General features: G+C 42.2%; 1 protein-coding gene and 1 long non-coding RNA gene across 8 annotated transcripts in view; one reads left to right on the top strand and one right to left on the bottom strand.

Moving 5' to 3' along the window:
• The window catches only part of ELAVL4 (ELAV like RNA binding protein 4), a 160,990-nt gene that overhangs the window by 24,468 nt on the left and 112,348 nt on the right, over positions 1-24,174 (top strand). The window lies entirely within an intron of this gene.
• Positions 240-23,130, bottom strand: LOC141092852 (uncharacterized). The gene is made up of 3 exons (XR_012232946.1): positions 23,013-23,130; positions 22,747-22,820; positions 240-469 (listed from the first exon to the last, which is right to left on the bottom strand). It is a non-coding gene; the product is annotated as an uncharacterized lncRNA (long non-coding RNA).

Genomic DNA, 24,174 nt, shown 5'->3' with positions numbered 1-24,174 from the left:
AAACACACAGGCTAAAGGGAAGACCTGCAATTCACAGTATATAAGTAAAGATCGCCTAACCCAAGATCTCCCAGGAGGACGCCACACACTGATGACAATATGATAAGAGCAATACTCCCTCGGGGGGCACATGCAGAAGATGCCCATGTGCAAAAACATTATATGGACCTTTTGCAGTCCAATAATTCCTCATAATACACAATTATACCTAGTTTGGAGCTTATAGTGGCCCCCTCACCTCCTGGTCCCCTATGTGGCAGCACATGTTGCAGCAATAATATGTCCACCACTAGCAATACTATTAAAGACTCAAGATTTAGGGATTTTGCATTGGTATCTATAAGCTTTAAGTTATTCCTCAGCCCTTTGATGTTTTGGTGACTGAGTCGGTATTTGAAGCTCCTTGTATAACTTCTTTGTAGATCACCAAGCGTCTTGATCACATTTCGTGGCCTGGTGTGAAAGTTTTCTGTAATTACAAAGTTTTACTGTTAGTAAGGTTGAAAAATACACAAATCCATCAGTTCCAACCTAATTGATGAAGCATGTTATTCTGTATATTCTTCTAATAGTCCCTCATTTATCTACTAAAACTTTGCTGCTTTGATAGAAAGCTTAAACCAGTGTATTATAAACCTGTGCTAGGCAAAGATGTAATACGGTGCCCGTGACTTGCTATGGTCCTACACTGTACCTCTAGAGGGTTTTTTAACCAAATTGGCACAAAATATCACTTGCCATATTACAGAGGTACCCTACTGTACAAGGAATGGATACAAAGGCTGGTGCCTACAGCGCAATAATATGGAGACTCTAAAGGACTCTCCTCGGTGTTTGTGTATGCGGCCTTGAATGCCCGAGACCAGATTGCCATGCTTATGCCTCAGATAATCTCAAGTAACCCCAGAAACAAAGCTTCTAGTGGAGAAAGATCCATAATATAGCAAGTGATGGAAGGTGACACGGTCCCAGATCTGCAGACGGTACCGCGGTCCCATAGCACTTTCCCATGCTGATGTTAACCATAGATAAGTTGAGGCTATGTTCACACCTCTATCTAATGTATGCTCCTGATCCATCACCAATAGACTTTCATGCTAACAAAAAGGATCCATTTAACAAATATGTTTTCTTACTGGGTCCTGCAGAATTGGAAAATGTACTCTACTTTGCTATTCTGTACTTTTTTCTTATACCGGCCACACAAAAGCCAAAAAGAGATTTTTTTTTTTTTGGTCCCCCTATGGACAAGTCAGTGTCCACATCAGCAGTTTATCCAGTGTAAAGGCTAAACGTAAGGCAAAAATGCAATATGAATTTAATCATGAGCAAAGCCGAGGATGGCAGGAACCTGGGCGGGAAAATAATCTTGTGGTACTTCTTGCTGGTCTGTTTTTTAAAGAATACATTTATCATTTATGAATAAAAAAATGTTTGCATTGATTAAAGTTTTTTGGGGTTTTATGGGACTTTAACGTTGATAATTAGAGTTGGTACAACATTCGCCCATCCCAGTCCATTGGCTGCAACGGTAATCTGTGGCCACTGGAGGTGAACTGGAGAACCTCCTCCTAACTGATGGCACCCATGACTCTTCTTTTGAAAAAGCCACACATGTGACGTTGCGCCGAGCCGACTAATTAAAAGGAGGGCTGCGGATACCGTCGGATTACAGGCAGTTCTCTTGTTCTCATTCAGCGGCCACAGACTGCTATCATGGCCGATATAGTGGGATGTGCAGAATGATTCCCACCAACTCTATCGATGACCCATCCTTAGGCTAGGGTCAGACAGCAGTATATTCTCTCATCCGAGAGAATGGGGCAGATTATGCAAATTATATACTTTTGAAACTCTGATCAACGTATGATCATACAGTTCTCCAATTTTCTCGGATGCGAAGAAGATGGAAAAATAAATTTTCCATCTTCTCCATTGTGTTAGTCCGTTGCAATCGAACTGCACTCAGTTGTCATCTGAGTGCGCTCCGATGGTTTCCACGGACTCATTGACTTGCATGGCCGAATATGGGATCAAACTCAGACATGTAGCCATTATTTTCTTGGATCAGCTCAGTACGAGGAAAACATCGGACATGTGTGCGGACCCATAAAATGTTTTGTAAAATCTCCATCGATCCATACATATGGCCATGTGCCCGAGCCCTAAGGATAAGTATTAATATCAGATTGGTAGGAGATCACCTCCACTGATCATCAATATCAGACTACTGGTGGTCTGACCACTGTCATCACCACCGATTAGCTGATTGAAGGTGACGGATCTTTCCCAGCTACATATATTGTGTAGTGGCTACAACTAGCAGTGCAAGATCTCTCCCATTTGTTTGCATGGAAGAGAGATTTCAGTACCAATCACGGCCACTATGGAAGAGAGATTTCAGTACCAGTCACGGCCACTATGGAAGAGAGATTTCAGTACCAGTCACGGCCACCAAAGTCCAGAGCTGAGCCTCCTCCGATGTGCCATACCACCTACAGTCAGCAAATCGAAAACCCTTTCAATGTTTGTTATAGTGATCTACTGTATATTGTATGGTGCCACACATAAATTTACCATCCTAGATATGTCATATCTAATAATCCAATTTTCCAAACTCCAATCTATTCTTTTCATCTTGGGCCTTCATAATCTTAGTTATAATCTTTCTGGATGAGATGTTTTTGTTTTTCCAGATTGGAATTCTCAATGTTCTATCTGCTGTTCAGGCTCCATTTATCACCGTCTGTACAAATACCAATGCACAGGCATATATATGACTGCCGGTATATGATATCGTGCTTTTTCTCCTCGCAGTATGTGAGGCTTAGTTATCAGCTAATTATTATCTCTACATTCACAACAAAGATGGAGCAGGAGTGGGAGAGAACTGGAGTCCTCTGCTTTTTTAGCTTACTCTCAGTATGTTTCTGGCTTCACCCACCACCAGCTTGTCCTTAACGTAGTCATTAAAAACAGCAGAACCGTATTGAGCTGATGGAAATATAATCAGACGCTATAGGGGAGACGCTGGCTGATGGAGGCTTTCTTCAGGTCTATATTGTCTAGCGATATAGTATTTCTGCCTCAACGGTATTGAAGGCCGAGCAGAGTAAATTGTTAGTTTCCAAGCTAATGCAAATCATTTGTGTGCAATTTGTGGAAATATTGATGTAACAGGACCCGATTTGCAATTAATTGTTGTGCATCATGTTAAGTGGCCGAGCAAAGCTCATACGTATGGCTCAGGAGCCTAGAACATGGAGGAACATAGATTGCCTTCATAATATGGAGGCATCTCATATACGGCCGTATGGCGTAGGACACCTTGAGGGAGGTGGATCTTCCCTAAAAGCAGCCTAAAAACGGCATGCCATAACCCTATAGGCCACTATGGATGACGGATTGCATCTATAGGAGCTTGTATGGAGCCATAACATGGCCATGGGCAAAAGATTTAAGGGTGTTTTCTGAGACTCTTACAAAATAAGACAAAGGTGGGATTATTCTTACTCTGTAACTCAGCTGCCATTCCGGTGAGTCATATTGGTCATTGTTTAGTTGACGGCATGCAAGATGTCCATATCCTTCTACCAGCTTCAGCCAGTACTGAGTGAACCCAATTAAGTACCAGGACCCATGGTTTTTGGGGAACCCAGTCTTCCCAGGTATGTATTTGTGACATCTTCCGTACGTGATGGTTGGCTATGTGTAAACACTGAGTATATGGAGTGGACTTGGGATCTGAGCCTGACCGTACAGCTTGGATGCCGGATGCGTTATACGACCCACAACCAAGTCTAACTGCTAAGATCAGAGCTGGCTCAAAGTACAAGGGTTTAGATGCTACATCAATCCTGACCGCAGCATTTAAGAGGTTGGAAATGAGGGATGGTGTCTCCCCTAATGTCCATCACCAATACTTCCCCCCTCAATATGATTAGCATTGTCATTCCCCCATGTCAGCTATGCTTGTACACTTGAGCCTTGGTTCGTAGGAGACTGATAACAGTAGAATAAAATATTACCGCATAAGAACAGACGAAGCAATCAAATAAATGAGGCTTCAAGTCTCTTCTGGTTACTAATAAAAATGGAACTAAGAAAAAATATATATATTTATATATATATATTTTAAAAGTAAAATTTATAAAAGTCCATATCACCATCCTCTCTGTTTTTGCCAGAACATATTGTTAGTGAAACCTAACAATTAAAAAAAGTTAACATATTGTTTAGTATTGCACAGCACGTAGCTGTCCAAACTATTAAGACATAATAAAATTTACGCCAACGCAGAAAAACAAAAATCAAATTGGTCATTTCACCACCCCAAAAAATGAAATAAATAGAGATCAGAAAAAGCATAGGGTAGTGAGTAGGGACCCCAAAATAATGGTGATATAAACTCCAGTTTGTAGTGCAAAAAACAATCCTTGATATACGATAACTAGATCAACCAAAGAATACAAAAAAATATATAGTTGCTCTTGAAAGGTGAGGAGGAATATCGAAAGTAAAGATTGTTCCTCGAAGACTGTGTTGAGCAAGAGCTTCCATAAACTGGGAGCCAAGTCGGCAGCTACTCCCTGTCCTCGGCATTCTTTTACTTGCTAGCCTTCCTGATAAGTGATTGTCTGCAGCTGTCATGTAAGTAGACAAGGATAGACAATCTAGTTAGAAAGCGCAGGATCTCAGAAAACCCTTTTTGGGTAATGCGTTGGGTACACCGCTATGCGTGGTACGCCGATGTACTTACAGATGTGATGAAAAGTTGTAGCCTGCTGCAATAAAAGCTCAGCTCTGCTATATTTGTAGAACGTGAGGGTCAAGTAGCAGATCAGCTAGGAGCACTCTCCGGTCTCGGTCTGATTTTCACTATAACATTAGTTGCTCTAGATCTTTTTTTTATTTTTTGAACAGGAATCTATTTGTCAACTTGATATCCTCCAGGTATACAATTATTAGGCATTTGCACTGCGCTAAATCATCACCCCCTGAGAGTTTAATTAACACTGTGTTCTTAATATTTCTATGTTTTATTTAATTTTCAAAGACTCCTTTCCTGCTAGTTTATTCATTTCAAATTAGCATTTTTTTTTCTTCTCCAGAATATCATTTGGTATTATTATTAAAAAAAAAAAAAAAAAAGAACGAGATTATGTATTGGACTGTTTTTAATTTCATATTGAATTTGTCCTTCTGCGATTGAAATTTCAAAGTATTGTTTGCACTGCATAAATTACTTTTAATTGCATAATGGTGTGGAAGTTAATTACGGGTGGAGGAAGCGGTTGTCCTTTGTGTTTGTATTTTATTTTAGGGAAGTAATCTGCACTAAGTAACGGTCAGGTCCGGGTTCTTTGGTGGGTTTACATGGCGCGGCCTTCATTAGAGAATGTAGTAGTCATCTTAGGAGAACAGAACTGTTGGATTGTTGTTAATTTATAACCATAAATGTGGATTTCATCATTTCTTTCTAATAAATTGTGAATTGTTCTTAAACATCAGTTGAATTAGACATTAAAAAATGAAAAATAATATTGGTAATTGGCTTTTGACCATAGATATGTGTTGTGGTCTCACCCTGGCTTGGCCAGTCCAATCTATCTCGGCACACATGTGAAGACAAATACTATAAATGATGTATAGTAGAAAGGGACCAGTTACAGATTTGACATTGGGAGTAGGATTTTATTAGGGTTTGGATAGTGCTGTTGACTTTATGTTGTAGAGTAGTGATCCCCAACCATTCTTACCTCGAGAGCCACATTCAGCTTTGAGAGGGAGGTTCGCCCCCTCGCCCCCAAATAGTGACATCAAGCTCCTGCCTCCCCTACAGTGGTGACACCCAAAGCCTCCATTATCTGCATAATGACAGCCATGGCTTCCCCACAGAAAACATGCCAAGGCACATGGGTGGACATATCCTTGGTGCAACCTGATCAGCCACACAGTGACCCAAGAATTAAGGGGGGCCCCTACCACCCCCAAAGCAGGTGGAATTGGGCATTACGATGAGCTATTTTACTGCAAAGTTCCCATATGCTGTTTTTGCACAGGGCCCTCTTCTATCTGTGTCCGTCAGTGCCAAGTCAGTTTACAGAAATCCGGGGGTTCCCACATTACCCTCATTCCTTATTCTTGCATCAAGCATACCTGCCACACTATCGCCTCCAGCTTCAAGCACCCCTTCTACCTATCATTATAATCCTATGTCTAGCCTGGCATTCATTTAGTTTATGTCTCTACCCCTAGGCCAGTACATGCCCATCCACATCTGCTCTTCTATGTTGGGGCTACTCCTAAACGTCACTATCTGGAGACCTGCTCTTCATAACTGTTTAATAGATCTGGTGCTAATGCACCAAGTTGGCAGACAGCCGCGAACCACACATCATGGTCCCGCGAGTCACATGTGACTCTCGAGTCACAGGTTGGGGATCTCTGTTATAGATCATACAAGAAATCCATGATTTCCAATGAAGGTCATTACTTGCTTGTTAGTTGGGGTCTGAAGATCGCTTTTTACTGTTTGGCTCCTTTACTTATACCCCAGCACTGTAAATGAAGGGTCAATGACAGTTTAGACAGTTTAGTTGACAGAATTGACATGCCAGGGTAAATGACATGAAGAGACAGAATCTAAGCAATGCCTTCCCATACGTCAAACTCAGCAGTGTATATTTCCTGTACGCATTACCGTATATCACTAAGTTCACATCTGTGTCTGAAGTTGCGCTAAGAGCCCCCATCACATTTATGGAAAAAAATAAACTGCATGCCATGATATTTTAACTAACAAAACAAGAGACCCTGATGAAACCCATGTTCCTTTCTCATTATTCAAAGCACGTGATAGGTTGCCAGCCAAGAGCCTGCTATTTAAAATAGATGGTTTGCTTAAAAAATGACCTGTCACTTTCCATAAATATTTTTATTTTTTTTACCTGGTGTAAATGCCGCTGTTCTCCTGAATCCAGTGAGGTTTTTCTCTTGCCCCTGCGCCTCTCTATTCCTGAGATATGGCCTCCTCTTCCCAATATGTAAATGTAGTCTTTTTAGCGAAGTGGATGTGATCTTTAACTCTTCGGCATGGGTGTCTTCTTGAAGACCACATCCAGTTGGCTAAAAAGACCAGATTTATATACAAGGAAGAGGGGACCATTTCTCAGAAATGGAGAGGTGCAGGAATAAAAAAAACAACAATGCCGGATTCAGGAGAACAGCATAATTGGCACCAGGAAAAAAAATTACGTACTTACGGCCAGTGATAGCTCCTGTTTAAGGTTCATTAGGCCAACCAGTGGAAATGGTTTTGGATGACCACCTTTACAGAATGAGTCTATAGCCACTACTAATTGCATCAAAGGTGTATTGTAATTATTACATACCAAAAAAAACATAATGAATCAGTACAAATAGATTATTTGTGAGTCAACTATAAGAAAAAAAAAGCCTTGTTAGAAGAAATTGTCTATAAAGTCATCTCCAAATGGGTTTGTCTCCTGCTGGACTTTTAAAGCCTTATTGCATTAGGGGCTCATTATCATGCCTGGCCTAGGAACTTGAGAATCTCTTGGTACTTTGGTCAACCCCAATACCTTGCGATAAAGGTATCAATGACTACAAGAATAACGGTCTTGAAATTCCACAAGATGAGAACTTCCTTTACGTTCCTTTGGCTCAAGATATCCAGAGATGAGTGTTGTGACCAAATTTAGTCTGCGTGAGACCGTGCCAAATTTTGTTTTGTGAAAGTCCATGATGGAAAAGTGAGGATACAAAAAACTGCCTGACTACGTTGAAAATAACTTTTTAATGTTTCTTTTTATCTATTTTTGTTTCTTGTGGTGCGAAACGTAATTTATACAAAAAGATTTGAATCAAGGTCCGACTAGCAAAATTTCATTCAAAATCAAATTATAGAAGTTTTCTTAAATATTGACTATTTTTTTTACATCTAAGACACCTTCCTAGGAAGTTGATTATCTCTACTTGTTTTAGTCTAGAGTCTGATGTGCCAGATCCAGGAATAGTGAAGTAGCTATCACATCCACATGGAAGTTGTCCTATCTCCGAGCTTTCTAGAAGCTCCCGCCGGTGTGTTGTAGAACAGCCTGGAGCAAAAACAAAACACAGTTTTTGAGAGAGTAATGATTAGAAATTTATTTTCCAATGAGAACATCCAGTTTTCTTCCCTAAAACATTAACCATTGAGGGAGGACAACGGCATGACTGTACGTTACTGACCCTCTGCGTTTTATTGCATGGAATGTGAGCTTTTTGTTTAAAGGGAAACTGTCACTCAATTCATGGCGCCTAAACTTTGAGCTGCATGAATCAGATTCTGGCAGCACGATTGCAGCCAGGTATATTTTTCTTTCAAATGTTATGGAATTTCGGAGAAAACATGGTTTAAAAAGAGAACTAGTCTGGTGCCGTCTTCTCCTGCACAGTTCCTGGTGATTGACAGGTCTCTCCCTATGTACACACATGTGAGACACCTGGAGCGTTCCAGGGGCCGCACCGGACTAGTTTAGTCTCTCCTAATAGTTTCCGGTGGGCTTTTCAAACTCCGTTTTCTCTAATACAGGAAAGATTTATATATATTTGTACCTTATTAGCCAGTACATAAGAAAATATTTGGATTTGAGAGTCTTCAGGATTCTCAAATCTTAATATTTTTCTGTTTTCTCTGAAACACTGCAGTGATTTAGAGAAAAACAAACTTGGATCTAATAGCACAGCGAGGATCTGATTCATGCTCCCTGTGGTTGGGGCAGCATGGATTGAATTACAAGTTCCCTTTAAGTCTTGTGCTACTTACCTAAAGCCAAAGGAACCCAACAACTTACAGGTGAAGAGCAACTTTCCAATAGGAAAGGTGGTGTTTAACCATAATGACTATTAAAGGTAACAATCCAACATAATGGTACTTCACACATACGTAGATTCTTTCATCGGAGAGAATTTGACCGATTGTGCAAATGACACTCTGATCACACGCTGATTCCAGTTTGATTCCTGTGTCGCCATAGTACAATTCAATTATTTTGAATGAAAGCATCGGAGCACATTGTCAGAAGAGGGAGAACAAAATTTCTCCATCTTCTCCATTGTGTCAGTGTGCAGAAATCGGACTGCACTCGGACCAATGTTATTCTATGGGAACGTCTGAGTGCCATCCAATGTTTTGTTGGATTGCACTCACACCAAAAATACAATCATCTCCATCAGCCCTAAGAAAAATAGTGTTAACTTACATACTGGAAGTAGTACCTACATCAGATTTCCGCTATGGGTCTTTGTCCAATGATTGATACCCCTGGACAAAGCATTTCCAAGCGAAACGCGCGTCGGGTGTGGTGGGTTCCCATACATCATTCCTAGGTAATTATACCTCCTTTATGAAATATGGATGTGTTACATTCTAGGTCTTTTATCATGTTGTAGTGTTTGGTTTAGAGGTGTACTGTATACATACTTACAATTGTGCTGCTATATTTGTGGGTACCTTACTTTGCTATGGGTGCTTATAGGCATCTTGGTTACATTTTCTTGGTATTGGTCTAATGGTCTGGTGTGCAAATGTATATATTTTTTTAAACTTATGTGACTACACATTAATGTTCACATTTGATTAACTTATTACACTTTTTCTATTTTTATACACTAGTATAATGGACTAACTAATTTTTACACTCTGATACATTAGCCATAATAAAAATTCTATAATTGGGAGGTTTACCGGGTGTTTTCTATTAACTTGTTTGAGCGTATCCATCTCTTTTTCCTGATACCTGTTGTATTGTGTCTGCTTTTTTATTATCAATTTATATGTAAAAATCAAGAACATTTGTACTTTTTAATTCTTACTTTGGCCTTGGTTAAAGTGGTTTCTTTTTTGGTGGTTTCCAATGATTGATATAGTACTGATGTCTTCAACATTACTTTTTCATAAATTTCATTAAGAACTCAAATTTAACATAACACAAATTTGATGCGTTATTGTGACAGGGCACAACTCGCATCACAGCCAAAAGGTGGCCACTGATAGGCACATATAGTTTAAACATCTCCCAACACTATCATAAAATCGAGTATTTTTTTTTTCGAAGCTGATTATTTAATGCCACATCTTGGAATATTAAACATCAAGAAAGAAGATAAAAAGAACACTGTACATAACAAAACGAGCACCATATCAACTCATAAACTTCATATAAAAAGAGACAGCCCAGCTAAATATGCTAAGGTTAAGCAAGACTCCAATGGGCTAGGCAGAAACATTGTCCATTGGTGATTAAAATACTCTTACTTCAGTATTTTGTATAGTCATAAAGAGACACTGATTCATTAAGGATTTGTGCTTCTTTCTTATTATTTTGCAATGCTACAGTACTTTATTTTTTAGCAGTAAATTTACATTTTTATATTTTTAAAAATAGAATTATTGTATCCAAAACTAAACTCCAGTACCTTTACCACTGGTGAAATGTACGGTAAATGTATGGCCGGTTGAGTATAAAACTGGATCAATGGTGAATAATCAGTATTGTTTTTTGTTCCTTTGTCCCTTTGGGGTTGGGGTCTAAGGGGTAGCATTTCTCATTATTGAGAGTGACAAACCAAGCATGGTATGGCAGAGTGAGGAGACTTATAGGCCATGCATGCTCCTCTGGGAAATTAAATATGCAAATTGTCTCTTCAGAGAGGAAAAGGACTAGAACTCTAGCGCCACCAGTTGGAAACAGTTGAAATGTTCAAATTTGAATTACGGAAATAAGAATAATAGAAGAGAATAGAGAAAAGTTCCAGGACCCAGCACATTTGGACATTACATAGACATCACATTGATTTAACTAAAAATTGTGCAATGCTTTATTAATTGTGCCAGCTGTACAGTGGTTGTTTTGCCAATGCATCGCTGAACCCCAATCACGTGACAGGGACCAGCGATAACCGCATTTCCGGCAGCACGGCCGGAAGCACTGGTTAAATGCCGTTGTCAGCGTTAGACAGCGGCATTTAACTATTTAATAGGCGCAAGTGGATCGCGATTCCACCTGCGCCTATTGCGGGCACATGTCAGCTGTTCAAAAAAACAGCTGACATGTTCCGGCTTTGATGTGGGCTCACCGCCGGAGCCCTCATCAAAGCGGGTGAGACGTCCAATGAAGGACTGTGTCTGTCATAGGACATTAAGAGGTTAAAGTACAGCATACATCAAAATAAACACGGCCTTTCTGGCATCATGGGGAAACCAAAAGATAATGTATAGCACAGTCCATGTGGTTGCAGGTATTTGCCTGCTCAGGAACAACAAGAGTTCAGCTCAATTTAGCATAGCAAAGCTCTGGAGCTCTCGCCTCCAGACACACTGAACACTGACTCAGAAGGCTGACTATTTACTTCCTAAACCACATCTTGGGGTGGAGATATGGTGAACAGCCTCCCACCCACTCTTCAGCTGTTCACAAAATGCCTAGAGCTTAAAATGGCTGATTAACTCCTCTCAGCACTTAGTGTACTGGAGTTTTTTCCATAGAATCAAATCACTGAGGCTAACAACCTCAGTGATACATATTTCCCATCCAGTACTTTACCAGTGACTTTGTTACTATATATATATATATATATATATATATATATATATATATAACATAACCGGCTAAGCGTCACTCTGTCTGAAGCCTTTATAGACTGCAGAAACACGACGCGCCTGCGCAGTCTGGCTCCAGACAGAATGAGGCAGCCAGCGGTGAGGAGTGCGTATGGCGCCGGAGATGGCGGCCGGAATTGAGCATGCGCATAGCGTGATCCGGCGCCATTTTACTGAAGACACATTTGCAGTGTCTTCAGCAATATGGCGCCGGACAGCGCTATGGGCATGCGTGTACTCTGGCGCCAGACTCCTCACCCGGCCTCCAGCAGAACGTGACAGGCAGCGCTGGAGCACAGGAAGGAAGGATGAGTATAAATGTTTTTTTTTGTATGTGTGTAGTTTAATAGGGGTGAGGGGGACCATGCATACCAGGAAATGGGGAAAGGGGACCATGCATAAAACGAAAGGGGGGTGAGGGGACCACGCATACCTGGAAAGGGGAGTGAGGGGACTACGCATACCACGAAAGGGGAGTGAGGGGACCACGCATACCAGGATAGGGGGGTGAGAGGACCACGCATACCAGGAAAGGGGAGTGAGGGGACCATGCATACTACAAAAGGGGGGAGAGGGGACCACGCATACCACGAAAGGGGAGTGAGGGGACCACGCATACCACAAAAGGGGGTGAGGGGACCACGTATACCACGAAAGGAGGGTGAGGGGGCCACGCATACCACAAAAGGGGGGTGAGAGGACCACGCATACCACGAAAGGGGGGGTGATGGGACCACACATACCACGAAGGGGGGGTGATGGGACCACACATACCACGAAAGGAGGGTGAGGGGACCATGTATACCAGGAAAGGGGGGTGAGGGGACCATACATACCAGGATAGGGGGGTGAGAGAACCACGCATACCACATAAGGGGGGTGAGGGGACCACGCATACCACGAAAGGGGGGTGAGGGGACCATGCATACCATGAAAGGAGGGTGAGGGAACCATGCATACCAGGAAAGGAGGGTGAAGGGACCATGTATACCACGAAAGGGGGGTGAGGGGACCATGCATACCAGGAAAGGGGAGTGAGGGGACCACGCATACCAGGATAGGGGGTGAGGGGACCACGCATACCACGAAAGGGGAGTGAGGGGACCACGCATACCAGGATAGGGGGGTGAGGGGACCATGCATACCAGGAAAGGGGGGTGAGGGGACCATACATACCAGGATAGGGGGGTGAGAGGACCACGCATACCACAAAAGGGGGGGGTGACGGGACCATGCATACCATGACAGGGGGTTGAGGGGACCACGCGTATTACGAAAGGGGGGTGAGGGGACCACGCATACCACGAAAGGGGGGTGAGGGGACCACGCATACATGAAAGGGGAGTGAGGGAACCATGCATACCATGAAAGGGGGTGAGGGGACCATGCATACCACAAAAGGAGGGTGAAGGGATCATGCATACCAGGAAAGGAGGGAGTGGGGACCACGCATACCAGGATAGGGGGGTGAGGGGACCACGCATACCACAAAAGAGAGTGAGGGGACCACACATACCAGGATAGGGTAGTGAGGGGACCACGCATACCAGGATAGGGGGGTGAGGGGACCACGCATACCAGGAAAGGGGGGTGAGGGGACCATGCATACCACAAAAGGTGGGTGAGAGGACCATGCATACCAGGAAAGGGGGGTGTGGGGACCACGCATACCAGGATAGGGGGGTGAGGGGACCACGCATACCACGAAAGGGGAGTGAGGAGACCATGCATACCACGAAAGGGGAGTGAGGGGACCATGCATACCACAAAAGGAGGGTCAGGGGACCATGCATACCACGAAAGGGGGGTGAGGGGACCATGCATACCACAAAAGGTGGGTGAGAGGACCATGCATACCAGGAAAGGGGGGTGTGGGGACCACGCATACCAGGATAGGGGGGTGAGGGGACCACGCATACCACGAAAGGGGAGTGAGGAGACCATGCATACCACGAAAGGGGAGTGAGGGGACCATGCATACCACAAAAGGAGGGTCAGGGGACCATGCATACCACAAAAGGGGGGTGAGGGAACCATGATTACCACGAAAAGGGGGGCGAGGGGACCATGCATACCAGGATTGGGGGGTGAGGGGTAGCATGCATACCAGGATTGGGGTGTGAGGGGACCATGCATACCAGGATGGGGGGGTGAGGGGACCATGCATACCAGGATAGGGATGAGGGGGCTATACATACCATTATAGGGATGAGGGGGGACCATATATACCAGAATAGGGATGAGGGGTGCCATGCATACCAGGATAGGAGGGGGGCAGCACATACCAGGAATGGGAGACCATATACCAATAAAAATGATCGCTACCCGGGCGTAGAAGGGGTTCATAGCTAGTATATATATATATTTATATATAAAATGTTTAAGGGAAAAATAGTATATTGTGTGTCTGAACATAACCTTAACCTACATGTATATGAATCGGTGTCTTCCTACTTTATTTGCTCATATCCAAGTATCATCTTCTGAGAAGCCGCCTAATCACGTTAAGCCTCATTCAGAGATCAGTTTTTTTTTTTCCATATGAAAAATACGGTCCGAATTTCCCTAGTGTTTTTCATCAGTTTGTCATCAGTCTTTGGGCAGGGACTCAGTTTATACTATCAGTTTCACGCATATGAAAAATTAAAAAAAAATTGAGGTTTCTCAATCTTCTCCCGTCAAACAGTCCATGAAAAATAGACAAAACATGGATGGCGTGCTGGTCGATTTTTTTTCACAAACCCATAGACTTGTATCGGCGAGATTGATCCAAAATTAAACTTGTCTCTGTGATGTTGACCACTCGATCTGCAAAAATATGCAGACATTTGAACGGCCTCATAGACAGTAATGAAAACGTGCTCCAACCGTGAAAACCACAGATAGAACTCGTAGGCCAAATCTGATGTCTGAATGAGCCTATTTAGGTATATATGTATACATACATATTATACAGTGTATATATATATGTGTAAGCAGAGAGGCTGCTAATGAGGTCTAAAACGCCGTATCTGTCAGTAAAATGCACATTAGCACAGACGCCTTTTACACTCCTGGCTTAAAAGATTATGTTAATAGAAATGCAAATTCTACTTCACTAAACAGTTTCTTCATTAATATGCATATTTGTTTTTGTTACCATTTCTATTTTTATATTAAACTGAGGCAACTTTACCAATAATTTGGATTAAAAATATCCTACTGTTTTCTGTATACAGCTCATATACAGACCTATGTGTCTCCATGGTTACAAACCATGCAGTCATGTAGTGCTCCACCACTGTCTCCTTCCATGCTTCTTGTTTTCTTACGGGAACCATTACAATAATGAATACAGGGAACTGTAGTTTTGCTGGAGTTTCTCTCTTTTCTCATTATCCGAGCACGTTTGCTCATCACTGGTATGTTTGGTAACCTCTTATACCATCATTCTACAACAGCAGTTTTATAAAAAATGACAAATTTTTCATAACATTTTTCTTTTTTTTAATCTTTTCTGGTGCCCTTTGAGCACTTTTTGAGTCCATTAATTTTTTTTTTTTAAATACAGCATACTTTGGGTGTAGCCTTTCTTTTAGGCTTCTATTTCGGTGAAATAACTCCCGAAAGCATGCATGTTAAAATAAAAACATCACGAAACAATCACTGACCTCAGGGAGACCAGTCAAAGAAAACACTGCAGCAGCCGGCAAAGGCGCTCAATCACAGTGAAATCCTAGGTGCATTGCTCCCTGGGAAATATGAATATGCAAATTTGCATATTCATATTTCCCAGGGAGCAATGCACCTAGGATTTCACTGATTGAGCGCCTTTGCCGGCTGCCGCAGTGTTTTCTTTGACTGGTCTCCCTGAGGTCAGTGATTGTTTCGTGATGTTGGTCTACTAGGCATTGCTCCCACCTAGCCAGAATCTTACTCCACACTGATGAGGGGCAACACCCCGAAGCAGCTGTCTGTGGATGGATACCTGGCCTTGGTATTTCCCTTGTCATATCTGTAAACTCGTAAAGAGCTGGATATTGTCTTAAAGGGCCACTTAATAGGGTGGTAATGGTGGTTTCCGAAAGGAGCCACTCCTTGGCTGGGTCCTTCCCTGGAGGAAGATCTGGCTAGTCCCGTGTTTGAGACTCTTAAATGAGGCTCCACGGACTTTATTTGCATGTTAAAATAAAAACACATGAATACAAAAAAGCATAAAAAACCTTGTAAAAAGAAATAAAAAGTGGCAGTCTATCAGCACAAAATGACTAGCCAAACCAAGCTCAGGTACTCAGTGCACACCAAGCTTGGCTTCCCAGCTTACTGGATCTTCCCCCTTACTTATTTTCCATCTACCTCCATCTTTTTCTTCTGTGACTGACAACTCTAAAGTTACAGGAGCCAGAGGAGGGTGGAGAAAGACTGAAAACAGGACGGTTGCACTCAAGTCACCGAGCGCCTGTGCTTGGTTTGAACAGACGTTTTGCGCTGACTGAGACTTTTTAAAAAAAGAGTGCGTGTGTGTGTGGTCGTGTGTAAGACACCTAAAGTAGTGTTAAAAAGCGCTGAATTATTAAGCTTCTTGCTATTGTACTGGTAAGTCCACATGGGCCAGGGTGTCATGTCCTTGATGCATCTGAAAGAGGGTGCTCTCAGAGGGCCGTGTAAATCTGACCGAGATCAGAACGAAGTGCCCGGACTGGCCGGCGGCTCTTCTGACAAAAGCGTGTCAGCTGCATAGAAGTACGTGAAGCTGTCACACTCAGGTGGGGAGAGCTGCCGGCCAGTCAATGCATTGTGCTCCGATCTTGGTCAGATTTATACGACCTCCAAACTGTGCCCAAAGGCTGTAGAGTTTAGTCACTGATTTAATGGGACGGATGCATTATTTTGCCAGAAAATAGATGTATCACACGTAAAACTGGACCGTTATTGCAATCGGTTGGGAGTTTTGCCGGTTACAGTCCCTGCCTCCCCGTCTCTTTTTTACCTTTCAAAATAGTCTTTTCTTCTGCTCCTACCGATGGAATCATACTTACGTCAACGGATGGATTTTCAGATAGTTCTATAAATTGGCACTTTTTGTATGTTCTCCTGTCTCCATAGTACTTTCTCTACCCACAAGGTTAGATGCAGCGTATTAGCAAATGAGTGTCCGTGGCTTATAGTAAAACAATACAAATCATTTCTTTGTCGTCCAGTTCATTTCGCAGTCCTTTCTTCTCCGTGAGTTACTTGTGTCTTTGCCTCTGTCCTTATGCACTCGGGAAGCACAATAGACGACGCGCCTAATTATTCATGTGACATTCGGAATACATGTGGACTTCCAGCCAAGGAATCGCATCGGACGCATACGTTATCAGCTTATGTATCATAACAATCACCGATTCTTCCCATGACAAAGACTTCCATCAGCGCCGCGATATAGATCCGAAATTAGAACATTTAGCGTCCTCTTAATGTGATGAAAAGCGTAAAAGCGCAAACAAAGGAGATATTTCCCATTGTCAACATTTACATGTGTATTGTGTAAAACATGAAATTAGCAATGAACGGTTACAGTTCTAGGCGTAAAATGACCTGGTTAATAGTCTTAAAGGGATTGTTCATGCATATGACCAAGTTATGGAGCCTTACGACCTCTGTTCTAATTGAACCAGGAACAGTAAATAGCGAAAGAAAATATAACTGAAGCATTACACATATTCTGTCCTTAGGTTTTGCTTTTGAAATATTGATGCAAAATACAACTCGCCCATGTGAAGTGGTCTTAAACAGCAGGGACCCCCTGCCATGACCTTTTAAGCAAAGTTCATTCAGCTTCTTGCTGGCAGCAATGGAGTTAGGGTCCCGTTACATTTAGAATCATAGAATCGTAGAGTTGGAAGGGACCTCCTGGGCCATCTGGTCCAACCCCCTGCTCAAAGCAGGATTCGCTAAATCATCCCAGTCAGATGTCTGTCCAGCCTCCGTTTGAAGACATCCATTGAAGGAGAACTCACCACTTCTCGTGGCAGCTTGTTCCACTCATTGATCACTCTAACTGTCAAAAAGTTTTTTCTAATATCTAATCTGTGTCTCCTCCCATTCAGTTTCATCCCATTGCTTCTAGTCTTTCCTTGTGCAAATGAGAATAAAGATGATCCTTCTACAATGTGACAGCCCTTTAGATATTTGTAGACAGCTATTAAGTCTCCTCTCAGTCTTCTCTTTTGCAAACTAAACATTCCCAAATCCTGCAACCTTTCCTCATAAGACAGGGTTTGCAGACCGGTCACCATTCTGGTTGCTCTTTTCTGAACTTGCTCCAGTTTGTTGATGTCTTTTTTAAAATGTGGTGCCCAAAACTGGACACAATATTCCAGATGAGGTCTGACCAAAGAGGAGTAGAGGGAAATAATGACTTCACGTGATCTAGACTGTATGCTTCTGTTAATACATCCTAGAATTGCATTTGCTTTTTTTGCTGCTGCATCACACTGTTGACTCATATTCAGTTTGTGATCTATTAGTATACCCAAGTCTTTTTCACATGTGCTGTTGCTTAGGCCTATTCCTCCCATTCTGTATATGCTTTTTTCATTTTTATTGCCCAGATGTAGTACTTTGCATTTGTCCCTGTTAAAAACCATTCTGTTAGTTGCTGCCCAGTTCTCCAGTTTATTTATATCTTTTTGAATCCTCTCTCTCTCTTCTCTAGTATTAGCTATCCCTCCTAGCTTTGTGTCATCAGCGAATTTAATCAGTTTACCCTCAATTCCTTCATCTAAATCGTTGATAAAGATGTTGAACAATACAGGGCCCAGGACAGAGCCCTGTGGTACCCCACTTGAGACATTCTTCCAACTGGATGTGCAGCCATTTACGACCACTCTTTGGGTCCGATCACTAAGCCAGTTATGAATCCACCTAACAGTTGCCTTGTCCATTCCATACTTAGTCATTTTTTCAATAAGGATTGTATGAGATACTTTGTCAAATGCTTTGCTGAAGTCAAGATATACTATATCTACAGCATTTCCTTGATCCACCCAATCAGTGATTCCGTCATAGAAGGAAATTAAGTTAGTCTGACATGACTTATTAGTTACAAACCCATGCTGACTCTGTTTAATCACTTCATTCTTATCCAGGTACTGACATACATGTTGTTTAATAATTTGTTCAAAGATCTTTCCTGGTATAGAAGTCAGACTCACCGGCCTATAGTTGCCTGGGTCCACCTTCTTCCCCTTTTTGAAGATAGGAACAACATTTGCTCTTCTCCAGTCTTCTGGGACTTCTCCTGTTCTCCAAGAATTTTCAAATATTATGGAGAGGGGTTCAAAAATTTCTTCTGCTATCTCCTTCAGTACTCTGGGGTGTAATTCATCTGGACCTGGAGACTTGAATTCATTTAGGTTAGCTAAGTGTTTCCTCACTATCTTTCTGTTTATAGATATCCTGGATTCTTCTATACCCTTAATAGGACAGTGAAGAACAGTTGATGTCACATTTCCTTTCTGAGAGAAAACAGATGCAAAATAGGAATTTAAAAGTTCGGCCTTCTCAACATCCTGTCTTACCATTTCATCATTTTCATCCTGTAAAAATCCTATAGCATCTTTGACTTTTCTTTTACTTTTGACATATCCCCAAAATCCTTTATTATTGCTTTTGACATCTCTTGCAAGCCTCAATTCATTGTCAGCTTTAGATAATCTGATTTGTGCCCTGCAGGTTCTACAGACAGCATTATATTCTTCTTTAGATATGCCTCCCTCTTTCCATTTTATAAACATTTTTTTCTTCCTTTTTAGCATGTGCTTAAGTTCTGTGTTCATCCATCCTGGCTTCCTTAAATGCTTCCTATTCTTCCCTCTTTTCGGAATTGTTAACAATTGTGCTTTGAGAATTTCATTTTTCAAGATTTCCCATCCTTCCTGGACATTTTTGTCTTTAAGGATATCCAGCCATTGGATCCCTCCAATTCTCTTTCTGAATCCCTTAAAATCTGCCTTTCTGAAATCTAACCTTGACGTCTGAGTCTTCACAGGTCTTCCTCCTCTAGTTATCCAAAATTCTAAAATAGCATGGTCGCTACCTCCTAGGGTCCCAGCCACTTTTACCTCCTCAACCATTTCCTCCCTGTTTATAAGGATTAGATCCAAGGTAGCAGTTCCCCTTGTTTTCTCCCGTACCTTTTGGAAGATAAAGTTGTCAGCAAGAGAGGATAAGAATTTCCTTGACCTGTTAGTTTTGCCTGAGAGAGATTCCCAACAAATGTCTGGATAGTTGAAATCTCCCATGACAACTATGTCATATTTTTGGGAGAACTTGGCCATTTGATGCATAAAGAGTTCATCCATATCTTCAGCTTGCACAGGTGGCCTGTAGTAAATGCCTACAATGGTGTCCTTTCCATTGTTCTGTCCTTGTATTCTTACCCAAACAGTTTCCACAGAACTCCCAGTCTCTGAAGCTTCAATCTCTGTGCAGATATACGCGTTTCTAACATACAATGCGACACCCCCTCCTCGTTTATCAAGTCTGTTTCTTGCAAATAAGTTGTATCCTTCTAGTCTTGTATTCCAATCATGTGTATTGTCCCACCAAGTTTCAGTGATTCCAATGACATCATATTTCTTTTCCTGCGTTAGTAGTTCCAATTCTCCTTGTTTGTTGCCCATGCTTTGTGCATTAGTATAGAAACATTTTAGTTTGTGATTGGTTTCTCTTTCTCCAATATTTTTATTAATTAGATTCTTTTGTCTTTGTTCTTCCTTTCCTCTTCTAATAGCAGAGTTCTCAATAGCATTTGTCAGGTGTATGGCTTTTTCTAGTCTTTTGCTTCCCTTCCCATGTTGTTCTAGTTTAAAGCTCTCCTTACAAGTGTAGCAAGGCGACTTCCAAATACATGCTTTCCAGTCTTCGTAAGGTGCACCCCATCTCTAGCAAGTAGTCCATCGTAAAGGTACCTCACTCCGTGATCCAGAAATCCAAATCGTTGCTGATGGCACCATCGACGTAGCCAGTTGTTCACCTGCAGAATCTTATTCCACCTCCTTGTTCCATGGCCATCCACTGGGAGGATGGAAGAGAAGACCACCTGCGCTCCCAGTTCTTTCACTTTCTTGCCTAAGTCTTCAAAGTCTCTGCAGATGGTTTCCAGGTCGTTTCTTGCGGTGTCATTTGTCCCCACATGTAGTAGCAGGAATGGGTAGTCATCTGTAGGTCTGAAGAGTCCTGATATCCTGTCAGACACATCTTTAATTTTTGCACCTGGAAGACAGCACATTTCTCTTGAAGTTATATCCGGTCTGCAGATAGCGGCCTCTGTTCCTCTCAACAGGGAATCCCCCATGACCACCACTCTCCGTTTCTTCTTCACAACATTTTTCTTTCTCCATCCAGGAGGACTCTGAAGGCGTACAAGGTTGCTGTTTGTGGGCAAAGTCTTATCCTGATGTATTTCTTCTTCGTTTTCCTGCGTGAGAGCCTGGTACTGGTTTCTGAGCAGTATGGGTGCTGACTGCCTCCTGATCCTCCTGCTTCTCTGGGTCACATGTCTCCATTCCTCTGTTTCTTCAGGTGCACTTCGAATTTCTTCTCTTTCTGTAACATGAAGAGATAATTCTGCTCTGTCCAAGAACTCTTCGCCTTCCTTAATGATCTTCAACGTAGCTAACCTCTCTTCGAGACTTTGCAACTTTTCCTCCAACAGGGACACAAGCTTGCATTTGTGGCATGTGAAGTTTGGCTTTTCCACTGGTAAGTCTGTGAACATGTAGCAAGAAATGCAGCTCACCAAATGGCTCCTGGCCTCTTCCATATTGAGATTTCTTAAAAACGATGAAAGATGAGCCAAAATTCGGCGCGCGGCTTTCCGATTTCCTCTTTTCAGCTGCAACAGCCAAAACCCAGTGATCGTTGAGCTCGCGGAGACTCTTCACTTATCCCAGAAGGCACTGGAAATATGCAGATGATCTCCTCAAGACTCTTCCCCTGGTTTTCCGATTTCCTCTTTTCAGCTGCAACAGCCAAAACCCAGTGATCGTTGAGCTCGCGGAGACTCTTCACTTATCCCAGAAGGCACTGGGAATATGCAGATGATCTCCTCAAGACTCTTCCCCTGGTTTTTAGCGATTTAGCGATGCACCAGCGATCCCGGCAACGATTAGGATCGCTGGTGCATCGCTAAATAGTCACTAGTGAGCTGCCAAACAGGCAGATCTCACCAGCGACGCAGCAGCAGCGATCCAGCGATGCTCGGCGGTCGCTCCTCCCTGTCACACGGCAGCGATGATGACGTTTTCCGCCTGCGTCCATGCGTCGCTAGTCGGCGCCAGCGGGACACCAACGAGAAAGAAATGGCCCGGGACGTTGGAGCGCGATCAGCGATATCCAGCGGGGGGGCCGGTCAGAGGTAAGTGTAACATGTAGCAAGATCGCTGTAGCGTCACAAAATCGGTGAAGCTTTAGCGATCTCGCTATGTGCACCAATGTACACGTTGCAGATTTTTCATGGTTTTTTTTTCTGTGCAGATTTGTCACAAAACCTGAAAGCTAAGTTCACACTAGGTATTTTTGCAGCATTTTTTTTTTTGTCCCCTTTTTTTTTCTGCGTTTTTTTTAATGCAAATTTTCAGCTGCGTTTTACAGTACCGGCTAAGTCTATGAGATTTCTGAAATCTCCTGCACACACCTTGGTCTTTTTGTCATCAGGATTTTGAGCTTTGCATGGTTTTTTGCACAATGGAGAATGTCACTTCTTTCAGCATTTTTTTCAGCGTTTTTCATCCATTGGGCGGTTTAAAAAAAAAAGCACCATTTCATCCATTGGGTGGTGAAAAACATGCACCAAAAATGCAGGTATCAGGTTTTGCTTAGATGTTTTGTGCCAAAACCTGATTCTATAGAATAGGACTTTTTTTTCAACCCTAAACTTTATCAGCATGCACAAGAGACAATTCTAGCATGCCAAAACTGCGAAAAAAAAGCAAGAAAAAACTAGGTAAACATGTTTTTTTCCTGCGGCTTCTTTCCTACCAAGAGATCAGGGTATGCTGCAGAGAAAAAAAAAACACTGAAAAAAAATTAAAAAACGCATAGTGTGAACTTACCCCGAAGGGTTTCCTGGTGCCAGCAAGGTAAATGAGAATCCTGAAATCTCATGCACACGTTGCATATTTTTGACCTGCAGATTTAAATCAACAGTGTGTCAATTCTTTCAGCGTTTTGTGTTGCATATTTCACTAATACTAATAAGTGGAGAAAAATCTGCACCAAAATGCATAAAAAACACAGCAAAAATGCAGCGTTTGTCTTGCCAAGAGATGCAGAAATGGAGCAGATATTTCGGCACTAAATACTTAACATGTGCACATACCGGAAATCTGCCGTCTTTAGAAGGTATTCATGATCCCTTAGTGCCAACTTGAAACGTAATGATGCCCATTGAGTGCCTCCGCTCCAGAAGTAATAAAGCCACCTTTGTGCCAGTCCCTGCAAAATAAAAAGTGCATGCTTATCTAATCAGACTAAACCGAGTCTTTTCCCGTCGGGCACACAGAGCGGAAAGGCACTGGCGGTGCAATGTAGTGATGTCTCTGCACCGCTTGCTGAGAAAAGCCAGAAGTCCAGGGCAGGTGCCCAAACATGGATCTTTGGTGCTGGAAATCCTATTTTCTTGGGTGCAAATTTCAGGGAACAAAAAAGAATTACTACTTTATTTTTCTCTTGAAATGTTGCACCTCTAAAAATTTTGAACCCATGGCCACCACCCTCATTCTCTTTCCTTCGTGCTCCACCCTTGGCCATCCGACCAGCCTCATGGAAAGGTATTGGCTAAATGAGGCAGTAACTCACAGGTCAACTGGTAAAAAGAAGCAGACTTCGTTTCATACTTCATATTGCTTATTAATTCATTTCTGGCTTTCAAAAAAACTATGTCAACATGTGTTATTCCAACCTTAAAGGGGGTATCTGGGAAATCCAGAAGAAATTGCAAAATGAAGATGAATGACATTTGCAACAATAACCTTGGTAAGCTTGATAAAGAACAACCGTGTTCGAAACGCGTCGCTTGCTTCTGTTCCTGTCCACTATTTTTTTAATTGTTTTTTGATGTAATAAAGATTATTCTGAAAATTTTTACCAGAAGCTGGAACATTTCTTCCTTTTCCTGCAACAATAACCCACCTGTTATATCCTTATCTCTCCAATCTAAATGGTTTCCTTTGATCTTTGTTTACTTTGCTGCAGTGGGGACATCTGCATCCATTTGACCACTGCAGCCAATCACTAGTCTCAAGCCTTTCACTGCTCTGACGGCCCATGATCATAAAACATATTACACATAGGATCCTATCACTGCTCTGACTGCCCATGATCATAAAGCATATTACACATAGGATCCTATCACTGCTCTGACTGCCCATGATCATAAAGCATATTACACATAGGATCCTATCACTGCTCTGACTGCCCATGATCATAAAACATATTACACATAGGATCCTATCACTGCTCTGACTGCCCATGATCATAAA

The sequence above is a fragment of the Dendrobates tinctorius genome, unplaced genomic scaffold (genome assembly GCF_039654945.1).
Source record: "Dendrobates tinctorius isolate UK_male_01 unplaced genomic scaffold, ASM3965494v1 ptg000061l, whole genome shotgun sequence".
Taxonomy (NCBI): Eukaryota; Metazoa; Chordata; class Amphibia; order Anura; family Dendrobatidae; genus Dendrobates; species Dendrobates tinctorius.
Note: the sequence above shows the minus strand (reverse complement) of the source record. Positions and strands in the feature narration are given on the sequence as shown.